The following is a 13,482-nucleotide window of genomic DNA, read 5'->3' on the forward strand; positions in this document are numbered from 1 at the left end:
TTTTATTAACCACTTCGAAATGGTTGACTTAGATGAAGTATTGATTAGCTATTTGTTAGGTAAAAAGATTTTAAAAAAAGACAAAGTTTAAGAAAATAGGTAATGGTCTACGTCAGCAAAAAGTTATACTGTGACATTTGTGAGTTTAGATTTACTTTTTTGCTTGCTATGTTCGGAGGAAGGGGCAGTGCCTGTAGCCTTTTCTGGCTCTCCTGAACCAATTAGATCGATGACATTAATTTTTCAACTTGACCTAGCAGATGTATAATGAAAGAATGTTCTGTTCTTTTTAGACATAGTGTATGTAGTGCCATATTATGCAATGTGTTCGTTTTTGAAACACTGAGTTGTGATCTGAAGTGACTAGGTCACTATTTCTAACAAACTGAGTGACCACATACAGACATTTAAGTCAAGACATGAGCATTTTAAATCATGTTTTACTAGCTAAGAGGGATTTTTCATTAAAAGTTTTACCTTCCTTTTTCTGAAAACACCATATAAACTTTTGGCTCTTTTTGAATTACTATCATGTTTATCTGCACGCTACGCTGATTCTGATCTTCAGTCTATACAGTCATAAGTCCTTCCATTTTAAGCATCATATTAGATCAACTGAAAAATAAGGTCCTGACTGTCAACGGAGTAGCTTCTTAAGCACTTGACATAATTCTCTCTCTGTTGTCGCATATTGTTCCCACTGTAGACGTTGCAAGATATAATGTTTTGGCAATACAACTTAGTTTTACTTTCGCATCAAGTCTTTTTAAAGCATCAAGTTTAATATCCAGTGTAATCCCTTTACGGTTCCGTTTTACATTATTGCTTTCAGGTCTACTTGATACCTTCTTTACAGATATCTTAAATTAAAGGCAAATCCAACAGTAGAGACGATTAATTATCCACAACAAATAAGTAGTCAAAAAAAAAATAGGAGTAAGAAAGACCTGATTTGTCAGAGTGGGAAATTATCTTATTTCTACTGATGCAATCATGAAAATGAGAAGGAAAAATGAATGACTGGGGAAGAGAAAATACTATATGACTACAGTTAGCTGAAGCTTCCCCAGATTTTTAGACAATTCACCCCTTACACGTCTGACTTAAGACATAAGTACACACACACACACGCACACCTACACACACACACACACACACACACACACACACACACACACACACACACACACATACACAGATACTTATACTCTGACACACATACTCGCACACACACTCAAACCATAATCTTACGACCATGAATCCAGCATCTGTAACCACCGATCCACGAATATTTACATATATATATATATATATATATATATATATATATATATATATATATATATATATATATATATATATATATATATATATATATATATATATATATATATATATATATATATACATATACATATATAAAACCACCGTCGGTCATTCTGTCATGGATGACCATAGGATTGAACCTAGAAAGTTCCGGGCAAGGTTGTTTATGAAAGAGCAGCAGATGCCCATGCATACTAGTCTCCCCTTTCCACGCTAACGATGTTATCCAATGGAAAGAAAAAGGCCGATACAGCTTGACACCAGTGACGTCGCAACTCATTTCTACAGTTGAGTAAACTGGAGCAATGTGAAATAAAGTGTCTTGCTCAAAAACACAAGACACGGCCCAGTCTGGGCATCGAATTCGTTACCTCGTGATTGTGAGTCCATGTTTCTAATCATTGAGCCATATGTATATATGTATGTATGTATGTACATACGTACGTACGTATGTATATATGTATGTATGTATGTATGTATGTATGTATATGAATCTGACAAGCCTCTGCACAATTTCCTTTCATCTACCACGTGTCATTCGTAAACCATTTTAAGTTGAAGCCATCAAAGACACTTGTCCAACGTAAAGTGCCGTGTGACCGGACTCAGGACTACACAGCGAGCTTCTTAATTCCTGGGTCATGTCGGATTGAGGCCTTTCACTTTACGTTTCACATGTCTTCCGTATTCTACTTTGTCTCCAATGCGTTAATGTTTCCATTGCCGTATATCTCATACAATGTAATTTTTTTTCTTTCCGCGTCTACATCGTTATTATAGGAAAAGGAAGGAGAATGGAGTTTCCTCTCACAAATCATGATGTCAATAGTTTCAAATTAGTTGATTGATGATATTTTTGGCGTGTACAAAATTGATAACTAGAAATGTATTTCTCTTCTTCGCAAGATAGTAAAGTACTCTAAATGTAAATTGTTACCGCAATCTTTCTTGTTGCCATTCAATAAACTGAAACGAAAAAAAAATTGAGCAATAATATTACATTTAATATAAAAATCGTATTAAATAGGTAGAGTTGGAAAACGCTGTGTATGATACGTAGGGTTGTTTGGGATAAATTGTTTTCCTTGTTTTCTTCCCAGTGAGCTTTGGAATAATTGATTTACTGTATTTAGCTTAGTAGCAGTAAAATAAACTGCAGACTTTTCAAACACTTATAGCCTTCTCTTTTTTCAAGTGAGTTACTTTGGAAAAGATTTCAAAATTATTGGCAAATGAGTGGTGAATTAAGATTCCAAGTTCAATGTTTCCTTTCATTCTTCTTGAACTTGGTAAATAATTAAGAAAGAAAATTTTTAATTTGCTAATCAGTGTATTATTTCACGTATGTCAATGCGCGATACGCAGCCGTTTCTGCAGCTGCCCACTTGACTTGCACATTTCCACCATATCTCCCTCTCACGATATTCACCGGATCAGCCTGATCCCTCTTCTGAGAATGTTCATAACTGCGGGTCAGACACATTAGATTGTTCCATGCACTTCTTTTTTTCTTTTTCTTTCTTTTTTTTGTGTAAGCCTGACATTTTAAAACGATTTATCTCCAGGCGTTTTTTTTTTTTTTCTATCTTCGTTTTCTGTCTTCAGTTTGTACCAGTCTTCTGTCTTCGTTTTTCTTATTCTTCTATCTTCTGTCTCTTCTTTTCTGTTTTCTTCCAAACTTTTAGCTTGTAGTGAACCAACAAGAAAAATGGATGAGAGTGATAATTCAAAGCCGTTGGAAAAGTCGTGGACGGGCAGTAATGTGAAGAAGGATTATATTATGCGTCGGAATTTGATTGAAATATATTTGACAACGTCCCTACCATCAGCCTACATTATCTATTTCTTGCAACAAAACTGTCATCAATTATTGGTCAAGCTTTTAGCCATTACTGTAAAGTCTTACACTATATCGCCACGATACATACAAAGCCGCGGTAATGACGTCAGCAGAACATACAGCCTTTCACTTGAAAATGTGGTTGCAATAACTTCCACATTTGATCAATAATTACCATACTTTTCGTCAACCTAATTATTTCAAAGGTTTCACCTGAATTTCTTTTACGATTCTGCACAAAAGGGGGAGAATAATACATTCTAATAATTTAACTAATAACCCAGCGTGTCGGATTTAAAATAGTAAAGGAACATTTTCGGACGAAAGAATGGAATATTATGAAAGCTTCTTCAAATTGCTGAAAAGAAGTCTTTAATTAATTCCTGTGAGTGGCGTGCACTGTAAGGCAAGCCAAATCTTCGGTCCATATTCGATTCACGGTTGAATTAACTCTCTTCTTTTATACTACTAATGCTATTAGGAACACTCGCTGAAACTTCACAACTTGACATTTTCTCCGCCTTCTCCTCGGAATGTTGAATAGCAGAAACGATTAATTCGACCTCATTATTTCACTGATATTTATTTTATCAGCGCCGGGTGAGTGAAAGGAAAATTAACCTCGGTGAAATATGAACTCTGAGCATAAAGAAACTCATCGTGAAAGACATTTTGTTCGACGCTCAGCCACTTCAGTCATAATGATTTCTACTTTAAGCACACGGACATAAATTTGTGAGGAACTTGACTGATACTTTATTTTATCGACCCCGAAGAGATGAAAGGCAAGATTCATCTCGGCAGTATTTGAACTCAGGACGTAAAGGGACAGAATAATTACTGCAAAGTACTTTTTCTGACTCTCTACCGATTCTGCTAACTCACCGCCCTCTATAGATAATAATGATGACGATGATGATACTTTCTTTATTGACCACCAAGACCGAACGCAAAACATAGATGACGATACACGGACGAAGGACTGTGAGGTTAAATGTGTCAACAGCAAACAACGATTAACAGAGAAATTAAATCAACAATATGCTTCCCCAATAGGAGTGAGTTCCACCGTAAGATGACCAAAGAGACCTCATGCACATTGGACCCCTTAACATCAAAGGCTCCTCAGGAAAACACCCTCTCCTCTCCCTTCCGTCCTCACGCACTTTGGACCCCTTAACACCAAAGGCTCCTCAAGAAAGCACCCTTCCATCTGTGTGGCAGCAAAAAAGAAACAATCTCACATGTGAGTGAGTGTAGCAAACTGGCCCAAAAGCATTATAGAAGGAGGCACGATAACGTGGCTAAGTTTATTCACTGGAGACTGTGTGAAAAGTACGGTCTGAGCATAGCATGGAAATGAAACAAACATGAACCAGAGGGTGTCACTGAGAACAATGAATATAAGATCCTATGGGATTTTACAATCCAATGTGACTCCCTAATCGATGATCGGAGACTAGACATAGTTGTGGTCGAGAAAAGAAAAAAGGAAACCTGGGTCATAGATATTGTCACACCTGGGGATGCACGCGTAGATAACAAAGACATAGTAACGATGGAGAACTACAAACTACTAAAAGACGAAATTGCAAGAATGTGAGCAATTAGGAGAGTAACAGTTATACCAGTAGTTGTAGGGGTACTCGGAGCACTAACAACCAAGTTCGAGAAATATGTCGGAGAAATTGGAAAAAAAATCTGCTGAAGACAGCTAGGTTTTGAGATTGGTGCATGGGTATTGAGTGTCTGCCACGATCAGTTAGCATCCAGTTAACATCGAGACAATGGAAAAGAAATGAAAGAGAAACTGAGGATATAGTATTTCCGAAGACTGAGGCTGGTGTTGCGCTCAAAATTGACTGGATGGAATAAAATCCAAGCAGTTAATACGCGGGCAATAGCATCAGTTTGGTCTGGAGCGGGAATCATAAAATGTAAAAGGAGAGAAGTGAAGAAAATGGATACCATGACCAGAAAAATGTTGACAGTATACAGAGTCTTCCACCCTAAGAGTGACACCGATAGGCTGTATTTGTCCAGAAGAAACGTGGGAGAGGTTTGATCAGTTGCCGGGACTGTATCGAAAGAGAGGAAAACAGTTTAGAGTAGTATATAAAAAATGCCGTGAAACCGCTGCTGAAATACACGAAGAAGGCCGATGTCATCAAAACTGAAAATTGTATAACTAAAGAAATGAACAGAAAAAAGAAAACGTACGGTCAGTTCGCAAGAGATGTGAACGCGAAGACAGATACAGAGGACGGTTGTTATGGATGAAGAGTGACCTGAAGATAGAGACAGAAGCACTCATATGCGCAGCTCAAGAACAAGCATTAAGGACCAGCTATATGAAGTGCAGAATAGACAACACTACCGATAGCGACAAATGCAGAATGTGTGGTGAGAAGGATGAAACGGTATGGCACTTCGTTAGTGAATGCCCGAAATTGGCACAACGCGAATACAAAAGACGCCATGACAATGTGGCAAGAATGATCCATTTGGAGCTCTGTGGAAATTACGGCCTTCAAAGAGCAAAGACGTGATATGAGCAAACTCCAGAAGGAGTCACCGAAAATGAGAATTGCAAAATCCTGTGGGATGCAATGATCCTGTGCGATCATCCGACCAGACATCTGAAACCGGACATTGTTGTGGTGAATAAAAAAGAAAGAACATGCATGATAATCGACATAGCATGCCCCGGTGACAACACGATCAATGTGAAGGAAGAAAAAATAAGCAACTATGAAGATTTGAAATAGGAAATACGAAGGTTGTGGTCAACGAGAGTAGACGTGATACCAATAATAATTGGTGCACTTGGAAGTATCAGCACTCAACTACCAACATGGCTGGAAAAGATTGGTGCAAATATGAAGGTAGAACACCTACAAAAATCAGTAGTGCTTGTAACTTCAAAAGTTCTTCGAAGGGTCAACAAGTGTCTGCTGGCTGTGGACAGCTGACAATTTCTATCATACCCAGCAAACGAAGCTCACCTCAAGGAACCTTGTGACTGCCATCAACATATGGGCTGTTACTTTAGTCCGCTATAGTACACCCATCCTGAGATGGACACAAGCGGAGATCGACCAATTCGATCGCACTACCCGAAAGTCAATGACAATGCATGGTGCTCTCCACTCTTAGGCAAATATACATAGGCTCGACATGAAGAGAGATAAGGGTGGAGGGGGGCTGATTAGCGTACGGGAGTGCCTCAACAGTGAAAGAAGAAACATGGCAGAATATTTGATAAACAGCAAAGAAGACCTGCTACAGGTATGCTGCTAATGCAGAAGGAGTTAACAAAACTGGACTTGAGAGTACTAATGAATTCCGAACAAGAACAGCCAACGGGAGAGAAGAAACCCTACTCCGTATGGAATTACATGATCAGTTCCACCGTGAAACCAACAAATTAAAAGGCCATGAAACATCATGGAGGTGGCTAAAAAAGAATACTGAAAGCCTAATCATCGCGGCTCAGGACCAGGCATTGAATACCAACTCAGTGAAAAAGAATATATACCACACGAGTGCATCGGGCCTCTGCAGAATGTGTGGGAAGAGGGTCGAAAGTGTGACTCACATTGTTAGTGCTTGTGAAAGTCTTGCGCAGAAAGAGTACAAGCGTAGACAAGACAAAGTAGCCCAAAACCGCCATTGGTTACTATGCGTAAGTATGGATATAAGGTTACGGGTGCTTCGTACCAACATGCACCAGAAAAGTGGAGGTCAAAAATCCTCTGGTACTTTGATTTCCAAACAGACAAAGTATTAGAGCACCGAAGGCCAGATATAGTAACCTTTAGGAGAGACAAACAAGAGTGCCTAATAATAGATGTAGCAGTGTCAGGAGATCAACACATCATCATGAAAGAAAATGAAAAAGTTTATAAATATGGAGAACTGAGAATTGAGATCGCTAAGATGTGGCAGCTACAAGAGTTATCCCTATTATCATCGGAGCATTAGGTTCAATACCATCCAATCTGAAAAAAACATCTGAAAAACTTAGAAATACCCTACAATCTAGATGTATTGCAAAAGTCGGCATTACTTGGAACTGCATGTGTATTGCGTAAAGTACTGTCTGTCTGAGGTCCTTGTTGTGACTTGACAAACAGTCCAAACCCCTGGTAGACACAATATCTTCAATCAACAACCTCATAATAAGTTTAATAATAATAATAATAATAATAATAGTAATTATAATAATAATAACTGTTTCAAATGATGGCACAAAGCCAGCAATGTTAAGAGAGGGTGTAAGCCGATTACATCGATCCAGGTTTTCAACTGGTACTTATTTTACCGACCCCGAAATGATGAAAGGTACAGTTGAACTCAACACGATTTGAACTCAGAACGTAAAAAGCCGGAAGAGATTCTTCCGAATCTTTACGCATTGAGTTCAAATACTGCCAAGATCAACTTTGTCTTTCATCGTTTCGAGGTCGACAAAAACAAAATACCAGTCAAGTACTAGGGTCGATATAATTGACTTAACTCCCTCCCCGAAACTTGCTGACCGTGTGCCAAAATTCGAAACCATTATTATTATTATTATTATTATTATTATTATTATTAATGTTTACATGAATGCGAGAACCCTTTGTATCCTCTTGTGTTGTCTCTTATGTATAATTCATATTAGCTCTTGTGGCCAATAAAAGAATGAATTACTACTACTACTATTACAACTACTACTATTGGCAGTGAGCTGGGAGAATCGTTAGCACCACTGGACTAAATGTTTAGCAGTAGTTCGCCCGACCTTACGCTCTGAGTTCAAATTCCTCCGAAGTCGACTATACCTTTCATCTTTTCGGAGTCCATAAAGTAAGTAGCAGTTGAACACTGGGGTCGATGTAAACGACTCTTTCCCTCCCCAAAAATTGCTGCGCTTGAGACAAAATTTGAAACCATTAATACTACTACTACTATTATTATTTTCTTGAATAGGCATCTAATTTATATTTAATATTGGAGATATTTTCATTTATCCATATTGTTGATATCCATAATTAACGTCTCTATACATTTCTCTTTTTCTCTCTCAGTTTCTCTTCCTCTCTGAATTTATATGTGGCTGTGTGGTTAAAGGCGAATCCGAGCTGGCAGAATCGTTAGCAAGCTGGGCAAAATGCTTTGCGATATTTCATCCGTCTTTATGTTCGAATTTTGCCGAGGTCGACTTTGCCTTTCATCCTTTCGGGGTCGATAAATTAAATACCAGTTGAGTACTGAGGGTTGATGTAATCGATTTACATCCGCACTCGAAATTTTAGGCTTTGTGCCAACATTTGAAACCAATATTTGTTCCGATTCTCAGTACTTACTGAGTTCAAATCCAGTCGAAACCAGGGTTATCTGCCATCATTTCGGTATCGATAAGAACAAGTTAAATCCAGGTTGCCGGATTATGGAAATTGTAAAAGAGTCAGACCGGATACCGTGCTAAACTTGTTTCAGTTTTTTTTTTTTTTTTTTTTTTTTTGCCTGTATGTAAATTAGGCTTCATCCGTCTTGTCTGGTTTAACACCACCACCTGGTGCTCCGGATGCCTTCAATGGGTCCACTTTGATGCAAGCATTCGTGTCAGATATTCAGTCAGGCGATACCGCTTTATGTTTCGACCAGCCCATAAAAGTTCATGGACACCACCTTCCTTCTTGACTAAAACATAGAAAAAGCAATTCTGTATATGTTTACAGTGTAAATGTAATTATGTGAGGTTTTCTCTCATGTAGATGTAACTATGTGAGGGTTTCTGTTTATCGCGGTATAGTTTGTTCTAAAAGAACACCCACGTTTAAATGGGAATAAATATTACCTCTGAGTATTAAAATTGTCTCTGTCACTTATATGTATTTTGTAACTATTAAATATTGTTCATGTCTATAGATAAGGTCAACAGATTGTAATTTGAGGTAAATCTAGTTGTTATTACTTGAAAATCCAAAAACGGTATACAAAACCCCCTTCATTACTTTGTTGTTGTTGCAGCTGCTGCTGCTGTTGTTGCTGTTGCTGTTCTTGTTGTTCTTGTTGTTTAGCTCTAAGTCGGCGCTTGTCGAGCGGTTCGATGAACAAAAAACTTTCAAGCCGCCGTGGCTACCACGCCTTACTATCAAGAATTCTGAAAGCCGGATTACATTAACAAATACGTCCCTTTTCAAAAAGAACAGTAGAGTGTGGTTTCAGAGAGATTTGGCCGCTATTTTAAACAAATTGAATGACCATGTGGAAGTTCCTTCGTTGACTTGTTATTGGTACTGCTGCTGTTACTGCTGCTGCTTTTAGTCCCATTGTATTTCGATGTCGTGGTTTCAATCGATTTCTACTCCCGCCCATAACTTAATAGTCAATAGAACTGACAATGTCAATCTAAAACAGCTATGAAAAAAATAGAAAAGCATGTGAGGAGAGGCTAGGGTACGGATGTTGGGAGAGGAAGATAAATGCTTCTTTTCAAATACTGAAAATTGTTAAAGAATTTGCAAGAAACAGAACCTTAGTTCGTTATCGTCAATACCACTTGTTGCAAAATAGCACTCCAGGATTATAGAATTTTCTGAATAAATAGGTTTGTTTGAATATTTTGTATGGATGCATAAGTGTGTGTATGTGCGGATGTACATCCATGTATATAGTCATTCATGCATGTATATATATCTGTTAGCTTCCATTTTTTTAAAACTATTTGGATTCTTCCTATAAAGACGGAGCTCATTTCTAAGAAAGAAGCAAGTTTCTGTCGCTGGAATTTCGATAATTACGGTAAATAGTTACATATATGTACGTACGCATGCATGTATGGTATGTATGTATTACGTATGTATGTATGCATACATATGATGTGCATGTGTGTATGCATGTGTATGTGTGCAATGTAACTCCATCTGTTTGCGTCTGTTTGTTCATGTCTTAACAAGAGGTCATTTTCAATTCGAAAAGTTAAAAACCATGAATCTGAGGTGAGGTGACTAATTTGGTAATTGTGTTTACATGTGAGTGTATGTATGCATATATATATATATATATATATATATATATATATATATATATATATATATATATACCTATGTATATATATATATATATATATATATATATATATATATATATATGTATGTATATATGCATATATGTATATGAATATAAAGAGAGGGAGAGAAATAAAGAAAGAGAAATAGATAGATAGAAAAATAGATAGATAGATAGATAGATAGATATATGCATATATATATACATATATATATATATTACTCCCTTCTCTCTTTCTTTCTTTCTTTCTCTTTCACTCATTCCCCTTCCGTCTGCGGCCGTAGAAGTCCTTCACATCGTATTTCGTTTTAAAGCACGCAATAGAAATTCTGAATGTAGTTGTAGCAGTAATAGTAAAGGTGGAGATGATATAACCCCACTGGATAAATGAATTAACACAATACTGACAATAATTCATGTCAAGACTGAAAATAACGAGAATAACAACAACAAAAAAACAATAATAATAATAATAATAATAATAATAATAATAATAATAATAATAATAATAATAATAATAATAATAATAATAATAATAATAATAATAATAATAATAATAATAATAATAATGACAACAGCATCGAGAACAACAACAATAGTGATAAAATAGAACCACGTTGGCTATGGAACAAAAAAAGCCAAAGAAGGAAAATACTGAGAAGGAAAAAATGAGAATTTGATTCAATTCTCTAAGTGAGCAACATGCAACCGTTATAAGTACTTTTTCTTGTTGGTTGTTTTAGCTGTTCTAATATTGGTTTTCTTCTTTTTTAATTAAATATTTCTTGTTCCTTGTAATCAATCGCAGATTGAACATAAGAGTAACATTTTTGGTTTTTGTTTGTTTTTTTTTGTTTTTTTTTGTTTTTAATGTGTTTGTTCATCGGAGAAATTACCTTTCACGTTGGTGAATGAAGTTCTTGCTTGGTTAGAATGAAATCAGCATCTGACGTGTAATTATTCTGTCACGTGACGCGAAAAAAAAGTACATTCCTGACCAACAGCTAGCTAAAGGCTGATTGTAGTCGATAATGTCAACGAACAACTTCGCGATCATTTAATTCTTGATCAAGAAAGGTGTTTATTTAATTCTTATCGGTAATATAGTGCTGTTCTAGCCATTTACTTTTCCAGTCGCTTTCTTTTTCCCTTTTTTAGTAACAAGGTAGCATAGTTGTTTCCTTATTTTCTCTGATTCTTTCTCTCTCTCTCTCTCTCTCTCTCTCTCTCTCTCTCTCTCTCTCTCTCTCTCTCTCTCTCTCTCTCTCTCTCTCTCTCTCTCTCTCTCATAGAAGAGCTAATTAGCGATAAATATGTGACACAGTGAAAATTGTAATTAAAATTATAATTATAATTCGATTAAAGTTAAGTGCGTGAAAGTTTCTTTTCATTATTTCTAGACTTGTTTCGATATGTATATATTTCATCACCACATCTTTATCTGAAAATTGTCCCCGAAATATACAGTCGAGGCAGATACATTGAAACGCATCTGCAGATAATGGAAAGAACATTTTACATACATAAAATATAACAGTTTGTAGACTGCTGAAAATAGCACACTGCTTTGAGTATCCATTCTCACACTGACTGAAATGACAATATAAACAATCACCTGAGGAAACGCATCTTACACCTTGGATGGATGATAGTGATTAATCAATATGTTAGTTATATCATCTCATCAGTGCACTACGAGTGTAAAAATGTGTCGAAACAATTGTAGTAATTTTAAATAAAGAATGTCGTTCAATCCATTGTCTATTATTTGTATGTTTGTGTGTGTGTGTGAGAGAGAGAGTCTTTGTGCATGTGCTTGTCCCTCACCACCGCTAGGTAACTCGTGTTGGTTTGTTTACGTCCCCTGTAACCTAGCAGTTCGGCAAAAGAGTATTTATTCTCCCCGACTGGTGATATTGACGCAGTTAATGTTCAGATAGAACATTTGTCATTCGATGTTTGCAGGAAAATGTGCGGGTTGAATTATCTAGAGGAAATGTGAGCTCAAGTACTTATTAAAGTGTTTAAGAGAAGGATGGGGTAAAATATTTAGTAGAAAACATGTGAGGTGAGACAGAGCAGAGGAATTGATAGGAGGAAGGATTAGATGAGGTGAAATGTTTAGTATAGGATTCTGAAGGCGAGACACAGCAGAGGAAAGTAGACAAACCTATCGGGTGGATTGGAACAGAGGGGTGTAACGCAAATTCAGAAAACAGGCTATTGTAATTAGCAACAAAAACGATAGATGGAGAAAGCAGCGCATCTATGAGCTAATATAAGCGTCTTTGTATGAATGGATACAATAACGAGCAAGCTAGTAAGAGTTTAGTACAAGAGATCATATCTCACCACTGACTCTATTAACCACGATACTTAATGCTCAATGGCTCAGATCATCTAGTAGTCAAGAAGTAGCACAGATTTAAAATAACTTGCCGCAGTGCAGTGGCAACATTTCAAAAACTAAGAGCATTTCCTTTTGTGGATCTGCAGTAACCACTGCAATACTTCGTCTTAACTCAGAGTTCTCTTAACTTCTATATTGTATCAACATAAGGAAATTTCTAACATTACACGTTTAAATTCATGCTTATGTATTCCTTTCTACTCAAGGCACAAGGCCCGAAATTTTGGGGGAGGGGGCCAGTCGATTAGATTGACCCCCAGTACGCAACTGGTACTTAATTTATTGACCCCGAAAGGATGAAAGGCAAAGTCGACCTAGACGGAATTTGAACTCAGAACGTGAAGACACATGACATACGGTTAAGCATTTCGCTCGGCCTTCTAACGCTTCTGCTAATGTATAAAAGCTTCATCTCTTTAGTTTCGTTCTATGAGCGTTTTGCTCTTATATGTACTGCACCGTTAAGGCGACGAGCTAGCAGAATAGTTAGCACGTAGCCGAACAAAATGCTTAACTGCATTTCATCTGTCTTTACATTCTAAGTGCAGATTCCCTCAAGGTCGTCTTTGCTTTTCATCCTTTCGGGGTCGCTGAATTAAGTACCAGTGAAACACTGGTCTCGACGTGATCGACAAAGCCACCTCTCCCAAAATTTCAGGCCTTGTAACAATAGTAGGAAGGATGTGTATTGTACCATCTTTTTAAATCTACAATCTCTTTAGATTATGTTCTTTAGATCGCTTTAATCATCACCACCAAGGCCATTCTAGAGCCCCAACTGTGTGAGCTTATCGTTACACTACCTCACTCATTACAGGAGTGTACTGTTTTTCTTTTTGCTTTTAGT

Source organism: Octopus bimaculoides, chromosome 4, assembly GCF_046866305.1.
Source record: "Octopus bimaculoides isolate indiv1 chromosome 4, ASM4686630v1, whole genome shotgun sequence".
Lineage (NCBI taxonomy): Eukaryota > Metazoa > Mollusca > Cephalopoda > Octopoda > Octopodidae > Octopus > Octopus bimaculoides.